The sequence below is a fragment of the Etheostoma cragini genome, chromosome 17 (genome assembly GCF_013103735.1).
Source record: "Etheostoma cragini isolate CJK2018 chromosome 17, CSU_Ecrag_1.0, whole genome shotgun sequence".
Lineage (NCBI taxonomy): Eukaryota > Metazoa > Chordata > Actinopteri > Perciformes > Percidae > Etheostoma > Etheostoma cragini.
The window spans coordinates 3,016,823-3,043,858 of NC_048423.1; the positions used below are offsets into that span (position 1 = coordinate 3,016,823).

At 40.3% G+C, this 27,036-nt stretch overlaps 1 protein-coding gene across 2 annotated transcripts in view; it reads left to right on the top strand.

The window, feature by feature from the left end:
• The window catches only part of cdh11 (cadherin 11, type 2, OB-cadherin (osteoblast)), a 98,651-nt gene that overhangs the window by 25,103 nt on the left and 46,512 nt on the right, over positions 1–27,036 (top strand). For both annotated transcript variants that reach the window (XR_004660084.1, XM_034897851.1), the window contains exon 2: positions 14,066–14,127. The gene's annotated coding sequence lies outside the window, so the exon portion shown is untranslated. The remainder of the gene's footprint in view (positions 1–14,065; positions 14,128–27,036) is intronic.

The following is a 27,036-nucleotide window of genomic DNA, read 5'->3' on the forward strand; positions in this document are numbered from 1 at the left end:
GGCTTGCGTGTGTGTGTGTGTGTGTGTGTGTGTGTGTGTGTGTGTGTGTGTGTGAGTGTGTTTGACTGTGTGTGTTTACTGTTGACATTAACTACTCTGTCAAGGATAGTTTGGCACAGGGCACATACACTGATGAGACAAATAAAATATAAAATAAGGTAGGAACAATAGAGGGGCCTGGAGAGCTGGGTTGGTGGAGCAGGCACCCATGTGTGTGAGTTTACTCCTCGGCGCAGCGGCCTGGGTTCGGCTCCGGCCTGTGTCATTCCCCCCTCTCTCCCCTTTCATGTCTTCAGCTGTCCTGTTGAATAAAGGCCTAAAATAATAATGCAAATTTTTAAAAATGCCCAGGAATTAATAGAGAAGGAATAATGTGATTTAATTTATCAGCCCTGATCAGTAAAACATGAACATATGTAATATTTAATGACAAAACAACCACTGTGTATTTTTTGTATTACCAGCTTAACAGCTGGATCAGCTACCATGTGAAGAGTCAAGACATGAGGTTTAGACAAAGGCGGCCTAACACCTGTCGTGTCCCCACATGGAGATGGCTTCAGGTTGCCATTGACATTGCAGTAGTTAACTAGTAGTTATGCATCCAGGCAGGAGAGAAACACTGAAAAACCACTTTTGGAGAAGAGGCTATGTGTAGAAACCGGCAGCCAATTAGGAGGAAAATATTTGACAATTGCAGGGTGTTTGGACCTGGATTATAGCCTCATGATGGCAAATCAGAAGCAGGGCGGAAATAAGTGAAGGGCACAAACAGATTGAGGGGAAACGGATTCAGCTTTGCACGCAAAGCCTTAATCTGTGCTGCCTAGGGCATTGAAATGTTTTAACTCAATCCCCCTGTTGGTGTCTAGGTTTGGCGATACAAAACATGTCAGTTGGGTAATTGGGAGCAATAAAAGTGCACTCTGAAATTTTAATAAGCAAAAACACAATACTAAACTTCTAAAAGCATAACATATGCCAAGAATAAGAAAAAGGAAAGTCAGTGACATGAAGTATGACAGAAAAAAAAAAAAGATTGGAAGGTGAGTGAGATTCTCCACCAGCAGCAGTTAGGAGTCTAATTGATTACGGCAACCCCTATTCTCTAACTGCGGTCTCTTCATTGATCCAGTTACTGCTGCCGCTGCTCAGCTCTCTCCAAGTGATTCTCCAGTCATTACTAGCAAAAGGAGGGCCACTTCTCTCGGTGGCCTCAAAAACGACTTCAATGCAAAACCTCAGTCAATTCCTCAGTGATTCTTGGAACAGGCATAGCGTGACCTGGGGTCGGTTTCTAAGTCTCTATATTGTTTTCACTTGAGAAACGTATTGACATCAAGTAGCTAAAGTATATAGGGAACGAAAAAGGTTAAAGATGTAGCATCACAGAAGAATGCAAGGAATGATTTTTTGAGGTAGTTTTTCTCTTCCATAACATTATGGAGAATACCCGTTTTTTTCCCTACTTACAATACACAAACGTACGATACAGCAGCCACAAACTCCACGTCCTCTAGCAGAGGTCACAACCTCTGCCTGCTGACTGCGTCTCCTTTCCTAAATTAAAAGACTGCATCACATTACATGCAACAGACGCACGCACACGTGCACACACACACACACACACACACACACACCATATAGCTAGTGCAAAGAAATGCAATAGGCTTTTAACATTCATTTAGCCTGGACAGCAGGGCTGACTTAAGCTATACCAACTAGATCTAATAGCACACACACACATATAGAGAGAGAGGCAACAGAGATGGACTGAGGATGACTTTACAGTACAACCCTCTGATAGTACAGAGAAAGAGAGAGAGAGAGAGAGAGAGAGAGAGAGAGAAAGTGCTGAGAGGGGTAGTGAGAGATGTAGAGGTGGGCAGAGACAAAGAGAGAGAATGTCTAGGAAAGAAAGGCAGAGGAAGGCGAAATGGCTCAATATATAACAGCTAGGTATAAAAAAAAAAAGGGACCTGAAAAGAATAGTTGTGTTGGGGGTGTCGATCAATTCAGCGCGCGCACACACACACACACACACACACACACACACACTAAAAGTAAGAGTAGATGGTCCGAGGTACATTTGTTGTTAGGTTTACTGTATTTTAACACAGTAAAGTGTCTTGTTTTAGGCTTTGATGGCTGCAGTGTGGGTCGGCTGGCGACCTGAAAAGCCTCTTTCAGCATCTTTCAGTGCATCCTCGCCTACAACATGATATACTCTGTAGTTGGTTTGGTCTACATTGTTTTTTTTTTGGATTCATTGAATTATTGTGACTCTCATATGCTTCCATCTATCTTTGAGGAACTGCCAAGACATGTTAAGTCCCACAGCGACTTCCAAGCTGCTTCATGTGGCACAAACATCATTATATGAAAAGATCCAGAGTCACACCAAAAATAAGGCCATTTGCTTCCAGCGCTAGATTCGTCAGCAGGTTGAGAACATGCCAAATTCAATTTAGTTTGGAGTTTACTGTCTGCCTCAGGTAAGAAGAAAGAGAGGGAGTCAGGAGGGAAGTGATGAGGGGGATGAAAAGAGAGGAGAGAGGGAGACAGGTGAAGGTAGAGAGGAGATTGAGAGTAATCAAGAGATAAAAACAGCTATACACCCCCCCCCAAACAACATCCTCCTATTTAATTTTTACTTCTGCTCAAGGGCAGGACTGAACATAATTCAAAAATAGCAGTGTCAGGGAGCTGGCTGTGTGTAAATAAATATATGTCTGTTGCATCTGTGTGTGTGTGTGTGTGTGTGTGTGTGTGTGTGTGTAGTTTTGGCAGTCAGTCCTAATCTGTGTCAGCTTCAAGTAGAAACTATAAAATTAAAAGAGAAGATTAAACAGGCGGTAGCAGGGAATGTTATGAACTTGGAATATTTAAAACAGTTTTTTGTGTGTGTGTGTGTGTGTGTGTGTGTGTGTGTGTGTGTGTGTGTGTAAGTCTGTCTGCTAGAGGTTACAGCCTGACCGATAAAGGAAGGCCAATACCAATACAAATATTGTATTTTTTTAAAATCCGATACGCTGTTATCGGCCGATATACAGCTAAAAGAAAAAAACTTTTAAAAAATAAATCCAGAAACATAATATATTTTAAAGATCTGTTAAATAAAATGAATAAAATTACAAACTTAAGATATAAAACAAAGTCCTTGTTAGAGCGCCCTCTGGTGGACAAACTATGCACTATTCATTTATCAGCATCATTTATTTGTTATTATAAATTAATCTGATGAATGAATATTCATTTTTTTTAATCGGCGATTATAATCGCCGATATCAATAGATCGGGAAATGCCTAAACTTGGCCAATAATATCGGCCTGCCGATATATCGGCGGGGCTCTACTATAGGTACATCATAATTAACAAATACCAAAACGCTGGAAGTATGGAGGCAGTGTACACAACCTCCATGTTTTCTCAGCATCTTATCCCGATGTATCACTATACGTTTCTAGAATAAAAACCATTCATTTGAGACAGTTTGATTCTCCTTGACATTAGGTTGATGGTCAGCTGACGTTCTGAAGGATGGCTGGCAGGAAGCATGTTTCTTAATAAGGATGAAAGTATGAAAACTGTGTGGAGAAATCTTTCAAAAGCGCCATGACAATACGCTTGGGGTAAAATTAAACTTTGAAACAGCCTTAAAGTGTTGCCGTTTTGTCCTGGCGTCATGATAAAAATACACGACCAAAACAATTCTATCAGCATGTAAAAGGGAGGAAGGACTATTTTTGTGGTATCAAAATGACAAAAGGGTACTAGTTCCTTCTTGCATCGATAAGAGTTAATACCGCTCAGTGTTGCTCAGCTTAGCTTTCCATTACTCAGGCATCTGGTGGGTATTTTTTGCTGATTTTTCATTGCCACTGGCTTTCAGCGGATCTTAAAATAAACGACTAAGATGCTGTGAGCCTCGAAAACCACCAGATTTCATATCAAGCTACTTATTAGGTCTGCATGTTTTCCATGGTCTCAGCTCAGAGCAGAAATCCATATACTGTTTTGCAGCAGCTCTCCCCTCTCCCTCTTCTTCTCTCTTCTCCCCAGATGCCTTTTAGAGTTGTCATTGGAGAGTGACCTGTATTATCTCTGACTCTCTCTCTCTCCCTGGCGCTGTCTTTTTCTCCGTTTGAATGGAGATTTAGATAAGAGAGTCTGAGCTGCAAGAGAGCAGTCGCTGAATACCAAGAGACAGACCAAAAGAAAGAGAGAGGAGGCCAGAGAGGAGCAGAGCGCCAGGGCCAGATTTACTGAGCCATTTGCACCTTGTTTCATAGTCATCCTGTGGCTGGAGGTGTTCCTTTTACTTATCAAACCGGTGCACTGGGCTCAAAGGGCAATTTGACGGTCGTCTGCAGCTCGTCTTGCTTGCTATAAGTGAGCTTCATCTTTCTTCTTTAAGCATGCCAATAACAGCAGGATTAAGTGTGTTTGTGCCTTCAGAAGGATTCACTAAAGTTAATGCTATTTGTGGTGGTCAGTTCCCCGTGCAAATGTCTCTGCATCCTGAGAGCAGCTTGAGTACATCTGTATCAAATATACTGTATATCATAGCGAAAAAATATCAATCGTGGGTTTACTACAACAAGGTACGCAAGGAAACTGCACAGTCAAATAGTCCAAAAACAGAAAAAAAACTGCTCATTTGGAAGAAAAAAAGCATAAACACAAACACAATATTAGATTTCATGACAGACGAAGGGATGGGAAGTTGTAGCTTTAAGGTTTGATACATGTTGGAAATAAAAAAGTTGCAACTTTAAAGCCTAGTGCATATGTGCAACTTCTTCAGCTAGATGTACATGGTGCGTATGTGTGTGTGTGTGGTTTTCATCGGCTTGATTCTGCATATGACAAACAAAGACACACACACACACACACACATTTAAAAATGTCCCAGAGGTGATCGATGAGGTGGTGATGGAAATGTCATCTAGTGCTAATACATTTATCATCGCTCATCCAGCCTCATGAATTTCTCCCTTTGGTTTTCAATCATTTTTTGCTCTTTTACCACAAGACCATTTGAATGCGGTGATTCATAGGACTGCCAGCAGTTTTCTCTGGAGGAGGAAGACCGGGCGTGCAGGCATCCAGCACTCTGACTGGACTCATTAATTAGTGGGCAGGACAATGACAGCCTGTGTTTACATGGAGCCATGTGATGGGTGGTAAATAAAGAGCTGGGAGAGCCCGAGCTCTCCAATCAACGATTGTCATAAAGGAAATATATATCTAGATAACCACAAAGTAATTTCACATTCTGACATGATTTCCTTGAGTTTTTAGTTAAAGATTAACATCTGTGACAAGTTAAAACTTAGTCCGTCTTTAATTTAGCTTCAACTGTAAACCATTTGTCACTGGCTGCACTTTGGATGTGCAAAAACTAAATAGCCTTTTCAGTGTTGAATTATACTGTTTATAATAAATGGTGGCGCAGTGATGTAATAACAGTAAACATTATTGATCCCAGGAGGACACTTCTGGTATTTTCTTGTCCATTTGCCAAAGAGATGAGAACAGTAGATAACAACAGACCGGTGTCTGGTAGGGAAGAGTTTCTCAATATTTAGGTCACGTCCTAGTCTGGATCAACAGAAGTACATTTCCAGGATAAAGCCCGACATCCGGTGTGTGACTCACGGCAGGGTGTCCGGCTTTGGCCCTCCGCTTCCGCTGTCGTTGTTTTGCGATAATTTAAATCCCTTCGCTACGGAAAAGAGAACACACTTCGAGCTAGCAAGCTACAAGCTGAATGGGGGGGGGGGGGGGCAGAGGCAAAGGGACCGCAGGGTCAACTAACATTAACTGCTCCAAGCCAACAAAGTTGGTTTTACCTTTTTTTGCTCACCAAACCCTGCTGTGGCTGCCCTCCGGCCATCTTTACACGCGCTGAGTTTTTAAATACCCCCCCCCCTTAATAGTGTTTTGGTGATCGTTTGGAGCAGAAATTGAAATCAAAATTCAATTAATTGCACAGCCCTACTTGGTCATGACCCAATATTTAACTGATGTACATATACTTATGTCATCATAAATAAACAGGATCATATGTTAGAGAAGATTCCATGACTCAGTATCTTGCTGGAGGACACTCATGCACAAAGGATGCTTCTCCACTTTGCGGGATTTAAATCTTCAGCGTGTCCTCCAGCTGAAGGACTTTCTAACTGCTTATCCACCCGGGAGCACATAAAAATCAAAATTAAAAAGAACATTTCTAGGGTATTATTCCAGAGATGGTGATGACATTTACTCCTAAATACAGTACATAACTGATGGGAAAGATCTTTTCATCTATATGTGATGTGTCAGTGGGAGCCACTTCCTGATCTGACTGAAGGAATTTATTTTTAACTCGGATGAGAGCTTGGCTGGTTGTTTTTTTTTTAGGCTAAACAGACAGAAACCACACTGACAAGTCTGTGTCAAGATTGTGAGAGATCATTATATATTCATGTGAGTGTGTATGTGTGTGAAGTGCTGGCTGAACTGCTATATGAGTAAGAGAGTGTGTCATACAATAAACTATCTAAATGAAAATCATCGACAAGTGAGGCAAGTCATAACTGAGTGTGCAAGTACATACATAAGCAGCCCGGCCATGCAGAACTGAATATGTAGAAATCTCTCTCTCTCTCTAAATGAATCTTGCTCATTTTTCTCTCTCTGACTCTAAATCAACATGTCAACTAGAATACATCTCGTCCCTCGATGATGTCGTCTGTAACCCACGCCGTCATTATTTGTTTTTGTAGGCACTCACTACGTGTGTGTTGCCCGCTCTGTGTCTGGCTGTTTGGTGAAGTCAGTGACTTCTGTGTGCAGTATTTCTATGTTGGGTTTTAATGAGTGTGCACACGTTAGGTATTTCTGTGTTTGTGTCTAGAAGGCTGTATAAAGTGCCAATGTAAACACAATGTATATACAAGATAAATAAATGACTAGTCTGTACAGATAACAACCTTGAAGGGGATAATAAAAGCTTTTTTCTTTCCTTTGTTAAAGCGATAAAGAAGTCTGTGGCCCGCTAAGAATGAAGTCTTAAGAGTTTTAAATTATCTCACTGATTTTAAAACATGGGCAGCGTTTAGTAAATGAGCAGCGTTGCCTTCTCCAGGGAAGGAACCAAATTAAGTTGAAATTAATGTGGAAAATGTAATGAGCTACAATTTACAATAGCATCACCAGAGGATAATACTGATGGCTCACAGATTTCAGCCAAATTGCTCATTGACAGTGCGTTGCCTTCAAGTGGCTCCATGTGTCCTAAGCTGTGATTACAAAGTCTAGACAGTAAAATACAAGCACACTAGCATTCTGCTGGACCCAATGACAAAATGTCAACTTGCGGTGTCACTTAGATGCAGTAAAAATTAGGTAGACCAGCACATTTTGACAGCTAACAATATACGTTATACACGTGTGGTAATGGCAAGTGTGCATGCATGTTGTATTTAAGCCAAATGATGTGTTTGAATTGTTCTTTCAGTAAGGATAGTTTTGTCAGAAGTGCTTAGTGGTTCAAGTTAGTGGCTGTGAAGGAGGGGGGAGTAAGTACAAAAAAAATCCCAAGTCTTCAATCTACAGGGGGTTCTCCATCTTGTCACGGCTGTTCAGATCAAACCTGTTTTAAAAGGCAGACAGCATCAACATGTCTGCCGGTGACCTTACACCCACCCCCGCTGTTCACATATTCTGCCGATTTAACAAGAGCGCTGAGTGCTTTCAAGTGACTGCAGCTTACTTCAAAAGCTGAACGTGTATTTGAATATCCATTTAACTTCGTGTGGTCTAATGTGTGGGTTTGTATTGCATGACATAAGAATTTAGTGCTTACAATTGGCAGATTGATGGATTATTTGTCTGTTGATCAATTAGTCAAATCGACAGACAACGATTCTGACAGTCAAGCAATAACCCTAACCCAAGCAAACATGTCAACAGGCATTTGTTCCACCTTTTCCTCATGTCATTGTAAAATTGAATATCAGCATGAATCAATCGGAAACTCACAAATATCAGCACAAATCTGAATTTTGTCATTTGGTCAGTTGTGTGGCACTTTTAAACAAACATCAGTTGTGTGCTTCAGTGCATAGCTCTGAAACCTAAAAAAAGAAAGAAAATGACTCACAGGGAGTTAAAATCAAGAGAGTAAATAAGACAGAACTGAAAATGTGTGTGTGTGTGTGTGTGTATATATATATATATATATATATATATATATATATATATATATATATATATATATATATTATATATATATATAAACATTAAGGCTGCATGTACAATACTCATGTTTCTGTCACAAGTTTTTGTCCAACTTAAATGCACATCTTTAAGGTGTATTTCACACAGTTTGTCTTTTCATCCTTTTAAGTTGGTTATATAATTAAATAAATAATGAAAGTAAAATATACCATTTTTTGAGGGTAAGAAAGTCATCGCTTCCAACTGGAGATAAAACAAACGTGCTGTCAGGCTTATCTAACCACCCAGAGCTATTTCAGAGCAGCTGACAGAAGCTGGGCTTATATTTTCAGATGAGGAAGTGGAAAAATACTCTGCTGTCTAGAGCAAGTGTTGTAGGAGTAGCACAACTGTGGGAGCAGGACGTCTGAGTTTTAGAAAAAAGTAATAAAATAGACCTATAGTTACCAGCCAATCCCCTGTAAAATAACTGTCCGCCACTTGCACCTGCATCTCCTGTGGAGGATTTTATTTTAGACCCAGCAATGAGTCAGAAAGGGGATGAGAGGAAGAAGAAGAGGAGGAGGAGGAGGAGCAGGAGGAGGATGCTTTCCTTAAGATAGAATATATGAACGGAACTGTGCACTAAAAAAAGATTTTAAAAAAAGCGTTGATAAAGAAGAGTGACAGTTATATACAGCAGTGGTTTTACACACTGGTGCCTCTTTTAGACAGGTCTCATGAACTGCTGACCCACTGCTTGGCACAATGCTTGCCAATGTGATTCTACGTGGAAATGGTCCAGGGAAATTTAAGCAATGCGTGAATGCTGGTACGTATGAACCAGTACATGGTAACACTTCAGCGGCTTGTATACACTCATACAATAAAATGTTCCTGTGTGTGAGATTGTCTATGTGCCCCTGCACCTGTGAATACAAACTGGCGCATGAATAATACTGACACAGCTGGGATCCACCAGTCCCTGCCTGCCCGTGGGTGTGTGTGTGTGTGTGTGTGTGTGTGTGTGTGTGTGTGTGGGGCTGCCAGCTGCGCCCACTGTGCTGATCCTCAAAGCCGCTATCACATTCTGCTTGCATCATTTCACCGCAGTCTTACTGAGAGCATCACACTCATGAACACATGCTCACAGTTACAAGCCCATATTCACTCTCACATTCATGCGTATAATCACTGTCTTACATAAACCCAGATTCACCGACATCAGACATTGTGATTACATATGATGGATATTTTAAGAAGCTATCAACTATACGATTCATAAATGTGTTATTTTTGTAGTGTGTGGTTTTAAAGCAGGCGGCAGTCACCTTTTATCAAATGGAGGCACACAAAAAACTGATTTCTCAGACGCCTGGGCAACTCACCTGGTAGAGCAGGCCTCCCACCCCCCACCGCCTTCACGGCTTCAGCTGTCGACTATCAACTATCAACAACTATGAGAAATTTGCTTTCATAGGCCTACATAAAATTAGTTTTTTTTGTCCAGCTTTAGAGGCAATGTTGAGATCCCAATAGGCCGCTATCGTGAAATAAATCTCAGCATCTTGATTTAGAAACTAGATGAAACACCAGATTTTAATCCGAGAGAGTGTAATATGTTTGGATAGAGCTCAGCTAGAGGACTATAATCAAAATAATTATTCTGGTCTGACTCCAGCTTCAGGCCTTTTAGCTAATGACAGACGCAACACTAATGGCTGCATTTCAAGCAGTCTATTTACATGTGAGCCTGAAATCTGTTTGCAAATATTGTGTGTGTGTGTGCATGCATGTGTGGTAGAGCGAGCGATTGAGCGCGCAGGTAGGCATGCTGTGTGTGCAAATATTGTGTGCATGAGGGTGCATGTGTGCAGGCATGTGGATGTGTGTGTGTGAGCGAGCAGGTAGGCAAGCCTTTAACATTTGCAAGCTCAAAAATCTCAAAAGCAACTGGTTAATTTCCGATTATTTTTGATATGATGGCTAAGCTGAGAGATGATGACAGTTTGTATCCTTGTTTCTAGCAGATGTAGCCAATATCATCTCATATCTTCTTTTAGTTTTTAATTGAACAGAGGGGAACAAAATGTATCCAACAATATGTGAATGAAGGGCTGGTGTTTGCCACATAATGCTCTTTGTGCAGTGCAAGAGGGAAGAATATAAAAAGGGATGCACAGTGCTATTAATGTATAGATCCACATAACTTTATGATACAATAAAAAAAGGTCATATTAGACACACACACACTGCAGCCAAAACAATTATTTGTACACCAAGGGCTCGATTGAGTGTAGTCATACATCACATATTTCAAATGTTCTTATCTTGATTATTATTTATTGCTGAACCAAAACACGAGATTTGTAGGTTCTCACCATTTTTATGATGAGGAATTTGACTTCAGATATGAATGCAATTCATCAAAATAAATCAATACTAAATATTATCACTTTGTAGATGCGTGTGTGCATGCAGCGAAACATGTGTCTAGTGTCGTTTACAGCAGACTACCAATCAATAGGCCTTTATTCATGCATTGCACATTTCACACGAGAACCAATTCAGACGGTGCTTTACAGTATTGACCGTATTGTCTCAGGGTCTTGCAACACAAAAACAAAGTGAAATCTATTTTCCTTCAAATAACAAGCTGTCATTTTCTGGTTGGAATGGGCTCAATCGTCTCTGCATACCAAGCAGACAGCTATCTGCAGAATGATAATAACAATAGCACAATAGTGCCTGGTATAATTCCACAGCAACATTGCATGTATCACACAATAATGATTAGTGGAGGGCTTCAGAAAGCATGGCTCATTTGAAAACATCTGTGGTGTAGTTAAGGACAGCGCGACACATTGCTGCTATTAACGGCATGTGCGGTGTCAGCATGTGTTGTTACAGATACTAAAAATCTATTTCTTCTTCTTTAACAAGGTGAAAGGAGTCAGTGTTCTCTGCATACAAAGCAGGCCGATCTGCTGCTTGATAATAATGATAGCATGATGATGATTGGTGTTATATAGGAGGGATGCTACCAACAGTGAATAATAAGGATTTGGTATAATGCTCTGCTGATGAATGTGTTTGTGGAACTTAAAAGGCGCTGTAAATTTGGTTGCTCTGCTGCTGCTGTCACGTTCTTATTATGCAAACAAGTGATTTTTCTTATTAATTGGACATGTCAGGAACAAAAATTGGGGAAACAAAACTCCCAAAATTCTTTTTTCATTTACAGATGAGCAGTACAGATCATACCTTAACAAAAAGTCTTCTGTGTAAGTGTTTGAGTAACTTATTAAGCATTGCTCCAGTCTGTTGACAACTTGTTTGAATAGAAGGGAATAGAATGGATCTACAAAAAAAAAAAAAAACGTAATCGGGTTGAAACTAATTAAACCCAACAGATTAGTTATTAATTCACCATGTGTATATTTGGAGTAATGTAATAAAGTAAACTGCTTTCATCTGTGTCAGAGATGAAAGAAGCAATGTAATGCCCAATTATCTCAGGCATAATAGTGTTAAACATCTTAGAGGAGTTGTCTTTCTATTATGGTTGTTGGTCTGGAAAAAAAAAGACATTCAATTCCTCACAGAAGTCTTTTCCACTAAAGCTACTTGCCCTGATCTTTAGTTCCTGCTAATAATGGAAGGGAGGTTAATTATTGCAGAGTCTTGGTACTCAGAGCTGTGTGATCTCTCACTGCACATTTCTAAAGACGTGGATAAAAGAAATGTGGCACCAAGGAAAAAGGCAGTTTTTGGCCTTTTGATAGATAGCCATTACGGCGTAGTAAAATATCTCTCTCGCAGTATTTTTCCTCATCTCATGCACCATCACACCATCATTAATGGATGAAAGGGAACATTTAGAAAAATCTTATGTTGCCAGGCTGCTGAGTTCTTTTCTTTTACCCTTCAATTTTCAGAAAACAGCCTGTTAACACTCACACGGGGGACCACTACCACAGGCCATGAGCCGCTCCATTGGGACAGACTAGGGTTAAGTAGCATGCTCAAGGGCTTAAAGGGCTTCTCACTGGTGGTAGTAGTAGTAGTAACTGATGGATGTGAGCTTATTACCCTGCCCAGGTAACACCTCAGGTGAACTGGGAATGCAATGGAAACATTAAGGCAGCAACTTTAATTACAAATGTCCTCAAAATCACTTGTGACCAATACTAATCTTTAAGAGTCCAATCTTTGTCTTTGAAAGCCACATTGCTGCTAGTCCACTTGCTTTTGATCAGTCCTGCTCCACACACACAAGCCTTAGCACTACGAAATGCTGCTGCACATACTAATTTTGTGACATTCCTTGTGGTACAAGTGAGCCTTATGTATATGTAACTGGCCATTTAAAGCTGAGATTTAGCAGGTTGGTTTTGCGGTTAAAGCCACAGTCCAATAAACAAAGGGTCTCAGTTGGCTGTTGAAGTGCCCTTGAGCACACATTACCTCTGTTCACATTTGAAGCGCCAGTAGGTGCCATGTAAGCAGCACCACAATAGTTAGTAAGTTACTAGTTAGTAATGGTTACTGTTTTCTTGGACTGCACTGTTGTGGTTATAATGTCACTGAAGAAGAGGAGACCGGCTGACTTTATATTAGCATCCTTTTTTTTAAAGTTCGCTTGCATTTCATTCCACCACATTGCAAGAACCAGTAACATCATTCTTGCCACAGAACACCGAAAAAATACTTAAAACTGAGTATGTGTACATGCACACCAATATTCCACTATTATTCAGAATATGACAATATACAGCATACTTCGCTTGGATATTCCAAATACGGCCTTATTCCAAATTTAGCATTTTCTAATGAAGACATGGGATGTTCCCGTATTATTTGGGTTTTAGATGCATCCTTTGAACATGTATACAGCGCATTTGTAATGTGCGTCTCAATCAGGGTTTTTAACCCCCTCTTGCCTGTTTACGGCCTATGGTCAGCTCTGTGCGTTGTTATGGTTTCTGTACCGAATTTGTCCAAACCACTGGGGTCGGCCACTTCCAGGTCAGATGTACAGTTTTTAAAGACAATCCCCAGCCAATCAAAACAAGATTATCCGTTGTTGCGATGTGATGTAAACTGTAATGAATCAGGACAACAGTAGAAGCTGATGTGCCGTCTTTCCCTCAGTGCTCATACATCAGGCTGTATGGGGAAAGTCTTAACAAGCAGAAACTAGCTGCCGGCTGCTGCACTGTACATACAGGAAGTGGCTTAGATAATTTAGAGCAGTACTCGCTTGGCCAACACATGGTCATGAATTAATTATATTTTAGTTCTATGTTTTACTTACTCCAGTCATATATTACTACAGTGTCTGTATCATGAGGTAACACATTTGGGAGGGAAATATGAATACTCTTTGAAAATCCCAAATCTCTGCAGTATTTCTGCTCAAATGCTGTCGGCCGGCAGTCTCTGTAATTGTAGTTGTTAAATGGCTTGGTTTTTTTTTTTTACTTGGAAATTCATTCTAGAGAGATTAAGAAAATTAGAAAGAGTATCTGACAGCTTCACACGCACTTAAGGTTCAAAGGTTGTTTGTTAAATTGCTGATGTATTAATTAACATAATTAACCACATAACCATATTTATTTATTTCCTGTTTATCTTTTGCTTTCATTTTTGTCCTTCCAATAAATACCCTAATCTAAACAAGCCACACATATCTTTGCTGACTCTATCCCTAGCATAACTGCCTGCACAGCATAATGAGATATACGTCCTATTACATCAGTACCACACACTACTGTTTACCCGTTCCTGTTCAATAAATGGTCGTCCTTACATGTGATTAATCTACATTTTGTCTCCTGTTCCTCTCTGCAGATCTGTGTCGCCGTGCAGAGGAGAAAACCCTCAACGTATCCCACCCCAGTAATGAGCTAAAGGTGAGTTCTGCCTTTTTCGGTCCAATGCTGTGTGTGTGTGTGTGTGTGTGTGTGTGTGTGTGTGTGTGTGTGTGTGTGTGTGTGTGTGTGTGTGTGTGTGTGTGTGTGTGTGTGTGTGTGTGTCAAAAGGCATTGAATTGGCTTTGATACATCAGACCCCACTTGCCTGTTTAGCATTCTGTTGAACTGGCTCCCTCTCTTTCAGAGATATAAAGAGATACAGAGAAGGATTGGTTAAAGCCCACAGAGAACTTTACTTTTCATTCATTCTTTCAAGCTTCCTTCTTTTATTTTATAATTATATTTGTGTGAGGTGTTTTTCCTTTCTTTCTTTTTTTTTCATATTTTTGCCTCCATCTCTTTTAGCAATGATCTGTGTCTTTCATGGTTGCTAGAGAAATATTCTGAATTGTTTAGCTTGGTTTTGCCTACAGCAGCTTGTTAAAGAGGACTTGTAAAAATGCATATTTAATATGATTTCATGCCTGAAAATCAAGCTTACAATGCATTTGCCCTCTGAGGACGTGTTCCCAAAGTCACCGTATCGTGCACCTCACATCGCCCATACTAAGCATTTTTTCATTTGTCTGAAAAAGTTGAATAGATTAAAGGCAGATCAAATCGATCGTGAGTGTGCTTATCAGTGGCTGGCAGGCTGACGAGCCGATTTTAGAACAGCATATTCTAATCCTTCAACTGCAGGCTGGAACCTGGAAAAAGACAAACAGGTAAATAAGACTCAGAGACAGTTGGTCAGGCAGCAACCACAGTAAAGACAAATATTTAAATATTTTAAGCCTGAAAGAACTGTTGGGTGTGGGACCCAAACAATTATTATTAAACAGATATGATCAAGCATCACACAGGAAAAATGTATCTTATGATTAAGGAGACCAATATTACCATTTAAAATACCAAGGATCATTACACTACACATCGTCCAATGGCTTTTTATCAAGTATTAAATCATTGTTTTGGATATCCTTTAAAGGCCATAATTTATCTGTTAACAACCCGATATCGGCCAATGAGAAAATCAGCTGTTGTGGCAACACTGACTGCATTAAACGGCAAAGTATTAGTTACTAGAGGCTTAAATGTTGTAAAATCTCATTTCAGTTGGACATCAATTAAGACTTCGCCCATCTGGCTTGGCCTGAATTATACTGTGTGGCTGTGTATGAAATGTGTCCTCATCGAGATCTAATGATTCCGCCTGTAACTTAGTCCAATTCTTGGTTTCAAAGGGTTTAGCTACACTGCGTGCTGATTGGATATTTAACCTTTTCACCTCTAATTCGGGATATAAGCACATATCCCATAATAGGTGGCATTCATCCAGATGACCTCTTCTGTCACTGCGACCACTTGGCAGCAGGCAAACTGACACAAGGTTTCTGTGTGTGTGTGTGTGTGTCTTAGATTTGTGAAAAAAGAGAGATAGAAGGAACAAATGGTGGTCTAAAGTCACATTATCGCTCTCTCTCAGATTATTGCTTTCTCCTCTTGACACATGGCCTCTGAATGAAAGCATATCTATTGTTGTGCGTGTATATGTGGCTGTACGTGCATGCATGCGTTTCTCAGTAATTTCAGTCTATAGCAGTTTCACTCACAGACACTGCAGGGGGATATTAGGAAACGCATCCATTCTGTCTCTTCGCTTGTTGCGTTTTCATGATATGGTGGGATGGTTTCTAAATTACGCTCTGCTTCAGCCTACAGGCAGTTCAACCACAGATCCTTGTCTCAGCCAAAGGCTTGGTAGAATTAATCTTGTATGGCGGCAGAGCTGCAAACTTTAGCTGCACAATCCTCCAAACACACCAACTCCAGGTTGGTTTTTTTATACTGGTCATCACCATACTAAAGGCAAAATTTTAATAATTACATGACATTTACCTAAACTGAGTTATTTCACATGAAAAGTGGCTACATTACCACTGCAGCTTTGTTTATATGCAGATTATGTATCCAGTACATACTGTATAATTGACTTGTGTGCTTAATTCGCATGCATTAACTACAGTGTAATGCTTATTGCAGCATCAGAGCAGATTAAGTATAGCTGCGGTGTAATGACTCCAAAATGAGATTCTGAAGTGAGAATTCCCATGAAACTACAGTGTGCTTCCACCCTATTGCTTGTGCATTTCTGGATTCTTCTTCCAAGTTTCATACACAACAGAATCTGGCAGTGGCTGTGATGTCATTTATTAATTATGTGTTGGTCACGTGACAACTTAAAAATAAGGAAAGAGCTGATTTCAGCAAGCAGTAAGACTAAGCTATGGAAGCCAGTTAAAATATCTGTGTTTAATGTCCCAATAGCAGGAAGAAATTATTTCCTTAACCTATAGAAAAAATGTCTGACACTTGCAAAACATGAGAAACTTGGTACAACAGTAAATGTTATATGCAATATTACCACATAAAGTTAGGGGAAGGTGCAACGCAGTCTTGATGAGCCTTTCTGGAGAGCGTAAAGTAGAGCAGGAAAATGCTGTTAGAACTCGTTAACTATCAGGCTCATATATCTTTAAAAATGTGACACTGATGGGTGTCTGGGAGGAAAGATAAGGAGCAGGAATTAGGGAGAAGATTCCTTTTCCAGGGGTTTACACATACACACAAACACACAGTCGTAATGCCCTCTACCAGTATTGATTACACAGCAGTCTGACTGATTGAGAGCTAGATATAAAAAAGCAGACATCAATAAAATACTCTGGAAAACCTGCAGAGACGTTTAAAGACACTGCCCTTTTCCACCCACTCACACAAACAGCTGCCATGTGATTCAATTGTTCCATAAGTCCATTGAGCTGCAACTGGGACAGATTGGGAAGCCAAGAGGTAGTCTGTACCAAACCGCAGCTGATTCAACATTGTTTCTCCTTAAACGTCCAAAGTTCCTAAGCAAGCTGATAAAAAAATTAAACCATTTGGGAAAACAACCTCCCCACCTGCTTGGTTATGATTGGCCTGTTCAGAACTCAATTACAGACTGTGCTTGTTTTCCATACCCTAGCTGCTCCCACCCCCATCCATCACCTAATGCTGTCTTATTGGGATATCGCAGGCTGGAGTTTGTGTGAATTGCTTGTGTACTTGTGGATGCTGTGAGGATGCAGTGCTGGGGCGTGATTAATCAGCTCTGGAGGCTCATTACTACCTGTTGAGCGTGTGTGGCCACTTAAAAATGACAAAAGGCTGATTTTAAACAGCAGACAGGGTTAGCTGTTGGTGATGATGGCAAATGGGTGGATGAATCCCCTGATAAATTGCAGGAGGCAACGTCTCAGGCATCTTTGAAACATCAGTCCTTTGATGATGCATTCCTGCTGCCATCACTTCTAGGATCATTCGAGGGTAACAGACGCATATCAATACAAATGCTCTCTGTACGCTTTTGTAATATTAGATCTGTTGTGGTTTAAGCTTACACTACTCTTGCACTCATCCTTTCACCATTCTAAATAAGAGCATTAACTTAATAGAGGTGTGTGTGTGTGTGTGTGTGTGTGTGGTTGTGGCAGTACAACAGCATATTTTCGTGACAATACTGTATCAAGACACGGACGCCAAGTATCAATGTTATATTACTTAAATTGCTCATCCATATATTACATTTTTCGGTAGTAGAAGTGTGAATTTAATTGCATTTTCAGTCAAATAAAGTAAGATGAACCAACAGTGAACTGAATCTTTCTAGATAAAACATGAGTTTTCCTTTGGGGACATACTTTATAGTTGGGGGAAAAGTTGATACTTGTTGATGTAAGATGATGCCAACACTGGCATTATAATTAAAACTTTAAAACAGTTTAATGTCACTGAGATTTTTTTCCCGTTTGCGCCCTTGCCACCTTCAGAGATCGGCAAACACATGAACAGATTTCAAAACTCAGGAATGCTAAAACGCCATGGCAGTAAACACTTATCAAGCCTGTGGACATGTTATGTTTCATAAGTATCAAAAAAAGAAGAGGAAAAGCAACACCGGTCGTGGTATAGAGTGATTAGCTGCTGTTGTGGATATACTTAGCCGTTCTCTCTTTAACATTGTCACTTCCTGTAAGCGGAGAAGTGATGAAGCACGCCTTCAGGGTTTCATTTGACAAATAGGGTGAACCTACAATGTTGTATTTAAACATCTTTCCTGGGTATTACTTATAAATCAGGTACACAGGTGATGATGCAATCATCAGAGCTTTGGGAACACAGTGATACAATCAGGTGACACTGTTTAATTTGAAAGCTTAAGGGATCTACTATCAGGAGAAAATGGCATTTAAAAATGGAGGGAAATTGGTTTTTGGGGGGCTCAAAGAATGCAATATATGGAGTTATCCTCCAATATGAGATTACATGCTTGGCTTGATCAACCAAGCCTACTCTCACAAAGCCACCTGAACTAGATTTCCACTGGAACTAGAGAAACAATACCTTGTGACCCAAATGTGTTGCGTTTTGATTTCTTTTTAAACATAGATGAACCATTACAAAGGGATCGAATGGGATAGATGGATGGCCAGATGGATGGATGGACTGATGGATTATTTTCTTTTTCTCAGATTTTTTAAGATCAGGTGACACTTTTCCTGATGGAGGCCTTAGATGGGTTTCATTTTAAGTCTGCTCTGCTCTGGCCTTTACCTGGCCTGTTGTGCTTTGGATTTGTAATCACTGATCTGTTTTGTCCCACTCGTGTCTTTAATCTTTTCTGGTCAGCATTTCATTGCTGCTTGTGCTGCTCTTCCCTCGTCTGGGTTTGGTGTGCAAATGTAAATATCCTATTAGCATCATCACTCCGCAACACACAGTCCTGCTGAGCAACAAGGAGGAAAGAATAACGAAGGAAAGGGAGAGAAAGAATGATCAGATAAATGTTTGCAGTGAGATTACCGTGCATCAAAAACCCATAAACCCTGCAAAGGAATCAGAGGGATGGAGGGGACAGAGGAAAAGATGGGGATTTGGGGATATTCAACAAGAGAAGGAAATGGAGGGGAAAAACAGGAGAAAGAAGAGATGCAAATATGGGTGAGGAGAACAGCAGAATGTGAGCAGAAACAACAAAGACAGAATAAGAGGGAGAAAAAGCCAAGATCAGGAGGGAGCAGAGAGAATGTCAGAAGGCAGAGATACTGAAATACAGAGAGATAAAGAGAGAAAAAAACAAATGTAAGCCCCGGGGATTAACTCTCTCATTTCTCTATGGGGAAGAATAGCAAAAAAAAAAAAAAAAAGAGGATTTCCACCTCCTATCCTCTCAGCCTCCCTTTGATATCTCTCTCCCTCTCTCTCTCTTTATGTCTCATATTCTAATATCTTTAGTCTCTATTCATCATGTTGGAACAGACTCACTGAGATCACCAAGGCATGAACACACATGGCTAACCTAGCTGGACACTAATCCCTTTCTCTTGGTCTCTTTCTTCCTCTCGATCCCATGCTGCTGCGCAATTCCAGTTGATCTCTTCATTTCTCCGTCAACATGATCTATTATTTATTTGTTCATAATTTCCCTTGTTTGTTGTGAAATGAAAAGGCAGCATCAATTATTTTTTACCTGGCTCTTTCTTCTCCATCTGCGGTGGTTTTGGCAGCTGCGCAACGGTTGCACGGGGGCCTATAACACATAACAGCGCTCATCATTGTTGTGGTCGGTTTAACGAGCTGCGCTAATAAGATGAACGGCCTTCCTGCTGATCGGTTAATGGCGCATTCACTGGTCCTCTGCAGCGCAGCGATTCACTGATTTCGCATGAAAAACTATGGACCGAAGGACGATTTAATTACTAATGTTGTGTCATTTAAAAAGTCTGCCAGGCTGGTTTTACAGCAGGAATGTTCCAGTAAAGCAACATGTACACATTCAACAGATAATTTGCCTAAATGTCTCCATCACAACATCTCATGCACACATTTGTTTCTGATTATTTTAAAGAGATAACAATGTATATGTATTGATTGATTGCATTCGATCTTTATCCTCAGACCTCCTCCTGTGAAAGTTAGACGGTGCTCACTCTGGAGGTCATCAACTCAGAAAGAAATACAATAAATACAACAGTTATGCAACTAAGTTTATTAAAATTCTAAGTAATTAGTAAAGACACTTGATGTGGCTGCGAGGATGTTTAGCGTTTTTTCCCTCATATTTCCTCAATCGCTTCGACCTAAAGAGGCCCTTTAAGTATAAAGTATCAAAGAAATATCAAAGATTGGGGGTGGCAGTAGCTCAGTCCATAGGGAGTTGGGTTGGGAACCGGAGGGTCACTGGTTCAAATCCCCGTATGGACCCAAAAAGTTGGGAGCGTGGATTGGTGGCACTGCCAGGTGCCCTTGAGCAAGGCACCATACCCCTCGACCGCTCAGGGCGGTGGGTCAGCTGGCAGCCCACTCACTCTGACATCTCTCCATGTATAGGTCCTGAGCATGTGTGTGTATTTCAGGCCTGTGTGTGTGAGTACTAACAAAAGTGTGTACACAGAGTGTAGTGCAGTAATTTCCCCATTGGGGACTAATAAACAAATTATCTTATATCTTATAAACAACAAAATGGTTCAGGTGACCATAAATATGCTCCAATTTCCAGTAAAGCAACATGTACTAAAAATGTACATGTGTGTGCTAAAAAAACAAACATGAAATTTAAGCATTTCAAAACCTTAGCAAATGGACGGCAGTTGACACAAACACACACGCATATTAACTCGATAATAAAGCCGTGAAATCATGACAGGGCCAAGTCTCACAAACACAGATAGGATTGGAGGTGAGAAGTTTAACTGACACGTAACCGCGATTCATTTTGTGGGAAATGATCAATAGAGCATGGGACTGACAGCGGCATAACCAATCCCACTAGGACGGACGCTCCACTTAGCACTGACTGCAATGTTTCATTTTAAATGAGTGTAGCCTACTGGTAGTCTGGCACACGTGGGTGCTCAGTATTCGACAGCATCGGCGCCTATGTGACCATATGTGCACTTTCTGTGCATTTCATTAGTTTACTTAAGTTTTTACAAATTTGCAGCAGCAGTGGTTCAGCTTGGTTTGGATGTAGCATCTTGTCAAGAAACTTTTCCTACTGGTGGGCATCATATGTTGGTTGCTTATACACTGCTGATGAAAAGGGATAGAAAATAATCACTTCTACAGCTGGAGTGTTAAACAGGTTTTAAAGTGAATCTCAAGCCACTGCAGCAGCGTCTCACGTTACTCTACTCCCTTTTTCCCCTCATCTTCCCTTCACTCCAGTTCTACAAAGTAGCTTCTCTACTTTCCCTTTCCTCCTCTTCTCTTTTCCCTATCCATTCTCCTTTTCTACCTTTTGATCTGTGGTCAGTCTATCCTTCATTCCAATTTATCCTATATTCCTACATATGGCGTTTATTGACAGGTACCACTCTGGCAAGGCTGATATTTTGGAAATTTTTAAAATTCAAATGTTTGTCTGACAACAATCTACACCATCTGGACACAAGGGAATACAAATCAGCCGAATAATCTCTATCCTCATGTACATGTAGCCTGTATAACTCTACTTTTAAAGAGATAAATATAAGATCTGGCCAGTGTACTTATGGCGACCCCACAGACTTTATTGCACAACGTATAAATCTTTTACGTTTCTTCCTACCCCTCTTTTTCTTATTGTGGTTATGTGACCTCTCTTTTTCTCTCTTCTACCTTTTTTCATTTCTCTGTGGTCGCCTGTCCCTGCTCCCCGAGCCTTTAAGAATCTCAAGTATTTTATTTTTCCTTTAGCCTCAAATCAATTCCAGACGCCACTATTTCCTGCCCCCCCACCTCTCTCTTTCTAACCCTCCCTTAGGGGTTATAGACCAAAACCACACTCAAACACACACACACACACACACACACACAGAAAAGGAGTGAGAAGGACAGAGTGAACGGCATAGAGAGTCTCAGGTTTTCTTTTCCATAGCATAAATTCCTTGAACTTTCCTCCCTCCCCCATTTAAATTTACAGGAATTGTGTGCATTTGTGTGTTCATATTTTTAGGATTGAGCAGCATCTTTTTGCAAAAACTATCCCCCCCTTTTACTTGTCTTGGCACGCCTCCTGTCATACTCATCTGTCCCTTTTATCCAAGTCTCAGATTAAAAAGTTGACATTGTCCTGGATCTCTTGTGATGGAGAGTGTGTGCGTTACTGTGAACACTGAACCTCTGCAGAACTCCTCAGTGAGATGTTTATATATATATATATGTTTATATATATTGTGTATTAATTCTGTGTGGATGTGTACACAAATAAAGAAGACTGGATCATTGATTATGAACATTTTTGAAAACCCTGCAAGAAAAACCCTGGCAGCTTCCGCGGGTCGTGAGAGATAAGCAAAATAAGAAAAACAAATATGGCACCTGTGATGTTCAGCAGCACCAATGCGATTAAGCACATTCATTTTCCATTCCTAAGTATTCTAAACGTCTTCCGCAGTAATTACAGTGTCACTCGACGCTGTAATGCAAAGCTATAATTGCTTAGATGGATTCTACTGGACTGTGAAGCGAAGAAGGAAAACAAAAATGGGATTGCAGGAGAAAGAAGAACAGATAATATAAAAAAACAGAAAGGGAGAAAGAAGGACAGAGGTATAATTAAAGTGCTGGTTAATTAAGGACGCCCTTCCACACCACATTATAGGGCTTCCATTTAAGTCATTTCTAACATTAAGTACAAGGCCTTTACACAACATGGTTTCTTTCATTAATTTCCACACGTTTATTCTAGTGTTGGACATTTTGGAGATTGCTTGTTATAATAAACTGCAAAATGAAGTTCATCTTTCCAATTATTGGGAGTAAAAAGCTCAACAGTCTCAAAGTTAAAGTCAAGGAAGAGGGCATTCCCAGCAACCCAATAGCCAATAAACAGCGGTCAGCAGGCTGATTGAAGCAACATTGTTTCTGCCTCCAGCTTAACTGCATCTCATCAGCCCGCCTGTTGTGTTACTGTCTATTTCAGCCACTCATTTGGAGGAACACAAAGAGCTGATTGGTTCAGTCATCAACTTGTTTTCAGCTCAGAAGATTTCTTCCTGAATATAAAAAGGCCAAATTCAGAACAGCAGAGTGACGCACCCTGCTGAAACATTCACCCTTATTACCGGCATCATTTGTATTCATTGTTCAATGCACTGATAACACATTTTTCTACCCCCAAATCTTTGTCTAACCTTTTATTTGGAAGGAGTAATAGCTTTGTGAATGATACAATGGAGAAGACCTTTACTTTCTGTACAAATTGCCCAAAACATTCATTTTCATATTTAAGTTCAGTGAAAAAGTGTCAGACATGACGAACGGTATTTGAAATTTAACCATGATATGAAATTACGAGGCAGCTGTCTTTATAGAGGTGAACCATGGGCATCCCGATTTAAAACATGATTACTGGTCCAACATATTATTAAAAGGCACAAAACATGTTTGCTCAAATTATCTCATTAGCAGAAAGAAGAGTTCTGATTGCATATAATTCACCACTAATTGCATATCATCTACATACAAATGAGTGGGATTCTCAGTAATTGAGGATGCTAATCAAATGAGCAAAACAAAAAGATGTTCTCAAAATACAAATGTAAACAGTGTTTCTTTTTATGAAATAAAGTATGTTAAATATAATGATTGTGCAAATTAGACTTCCCAAACACAACAATGGCAGAGTTAATTAGATGCTAGTTATCTGAATGCAACAAATGGAAGTTTGTATGTGCTGTCAGCAAAGTGTTTGTTGTCTTCTGTATCAGCGTTTTTTTATTCAGCATTCTTCAAATTAACATCACGTGCCAGGAACGCGTTTGTTGTGCCAATAGCAATGTTGGAGAAGTCACTCGTTACTGATTTCTTTCTCCAAGTTGTGACATTGGTGTTTCTGTAATTACTCCTCAAGAGAAAAATACTGAAAGTAAGTGTGCTACAGATGACTTTTCAATTCCACACGTGGATCTACATTAAAATAAAAAAATAAAAAAGTTTGTGGAGGTGCGCCACACAGTCAACACCGGCCGCGCGACATTGTGTTTGTTATTTTTTAACGCTAATTCAAACATGCATTAATTTCCTTTCCCTGTTCTCCATCTCTCTGTCATTCAACACACGCATAAAGCGTTGGCTAAAGATTTCTATTTCTTTCTATCTACCTTGCTGACACAACCACTAAGCTTTATGCAAATGATTGCGTAATGACATCAACAATATGCAAATGAGTGTATGACGGACACTGATGGATAGCTGAAGGTTAGTAAAAAAGGGACGAAGGGAAGGAAGTAGCCTTGTACAAAGTAAGCACAAGTATACTTGCCTACTTCAACGCTGAATGTGACTGAGATCCCGAACAGAACTGTTACTGAGAGACATAAATCAAGAAGTGAACATTTTGGATACCATACAATCTATAAATGACAAATAGCTCCTCCTGTAGCTTAAACTGGTTCTTTGAGCAGCAGTTTGTATTTGGCTCTTTTCCTAAAAACCACTGACCTGTTACTGTTCTCCAAGGCCTGCAACGTTATGTATTGTACCAAATAGTGTTTACTCCATCCAAGCTAAGTGAGTCCATATTCACTCGTGATGATTCTGCTGCTTCTACACAAGGGCGCGAGTCAGTTGATGCTTTTGTGGCTCCCAAGAGGAAACAGATCTGCTTCCCTGAGGAAAATGACCCTCTTCAGACGGTTGCCTCCATCAAAAATCTATCAAAGCTCTGTGACACAGTGCATTACCTTTAGATGGATAACAAGTGACATGATCTGGTGGGGGTTAATGCTAGTCCACATGTACTGGTGGTATGCGCCTTCACCCACCATGTTATCACAGTCAGTGATCGTGGTGGGTGCAGTCGTGCCATGTGTTTTCGAATGGGCTTGTTGCAATGATGTACGAAACAAAAGCACACAAGATCATCACAAAAGAATGTTTTTTGTCATGGTCAACTATCTGACAAAACAGACACGCTGTGAAAATTGAATAAATGGCAAGATCAGAACTGCTAAATGATTAAATGATGTAATAATCACATTTCCTTAGTATTTAGATTTACATTTTCTTGACATTAACACAGCACAATAACATTGAGTACTTCATTCCCTTTCATGCAGCAATATACCAAGAATGCTGAAGTGGGGTTGATCAGAGATAGTAGTACATGAAGAAGCGGGGTGTGTGTTTGTGTGTGTGTGTGTGAGAGAGAGAGAGATAGAGTGAGAGAGAGAGAGAGAGAGAGAGAGAGAGAACAGCAGACGTGGGGTCTTGTGGCTGGTAATTAGCACTTAGTTTTCACTAATGGCCAAACAGAGATCAGCAACTTCTACACACGTTAACAAATTCATGAAAACGCAGACAGCCTATGAGGACACACGGAACAGTTCCTGCAAAGTTAGTCTTCCACTGTCCGCTGTCTGAATACATGACTCAAAAGTCACATTAGAATAGTGAACAGCAAACGTGTGTGTGTGTGTGTGTGTGTGTGTGTGTGTGTGGTGAAGCAATTACAAAGAATTAGCTGCAAAGCTTTCTCAGCATTCACAAGAATAGGTATTAATGCAAGGCTAGCAATACACTCACACACACACACACACACACACACACACACACACACACACACACACACACACACGCGCGCGCCTATTAGATCCTCTAATTGAAAGGCAATTAAGCCTCCAGTTTCGCGGTGTGAGCTAAACGTTGGGTGTCTGTTTTCAACACCACTCTGTTTTTAAGCTTTTAACAGACCACAAAGAGCCGGTCACCGAAACGGAACACCCAAAGTGAACTTTAATACACTGACTCCCTGTCTATATCCGTGTGTGTGTGTGTGTGTGTGTGTGTGTGTGTGTGTGTGTGTGTGTGTGTGTGTGTTTTACTGTTCTGTGTCCCTCTGTCTTCTCAGTCTTTCAGTCCTTGGTTTTCATACAATAATCTTTTACAAAATAATAAAAATATAATTAACCTAATGATAATGTTAATTAATTATCCAGCTTTTCTTTTGTTTGGTATGAATCTTGTTTTTTCCCCTCTAACTTTCAAGAATAGAATGCATTTGCATTTCAACCTAGCAGATAGGAACAATGACAATTCGATGGTCAAATCTTTGCAATATCTAATTTTTTACATTTTTTGTAAAATTCACTAGACAGTTGTTGGACAGAAACATGACTTTTAGAGCATGACAACCAATAGAAAAAGTCATTTTCTTTCCTTCCTCTTCTCTCTGTTTGATTCACTTCATCAATCCTTCAGTTTCAAAAAAAAAAAAAAAAGCTGTGTGGTCTGCAACTTTGAATGGAAAGCAGAGCAGCTCTGATTTGTTTTGACAAGTTGGAGTGTATTTCTACAGTAACAGACCATTTCATTTTAAACCACACAGTCTATATCAACGACGGTTTTACTCAGGGGGATTGCTTAGGTGCCGCTGGAAGATCCCCCGGTGGTACCTCATTTTTCCCCGGATGTCCTACACCTTCCTATTTCTTTGTGTTGGAATTCTAAACTCCGGTAGATTACTGAGGACTATGGTTAACTGCTCCTCAGAAATCCAGACAGCTAGCCAGACTATCTGTCCAATCTGAGTTCTGTTGCATGACCAAAACATCTTTTGAACAAGCACATGTTCCACGAAACCAAGTTCCTTTCTGAGGATATTTAGCAGAGGCACTGTCATTGCGTCAGGCGCTTAGAACTAGCCCGAGTTGTGATGGTTTAAAGAAATGTCAATAAACCTTCCTCCGCAGCGCTGTGGAGGAAGGGCTGGCAATGCAGGACGAGACCTCACATGACCCCCTTTCTCATCCCAGCAGCAACATGGGGGAAAATATATCACATCTGGTTCAAATAGTATTTATAGAAGGGTCTAGTGGCTAG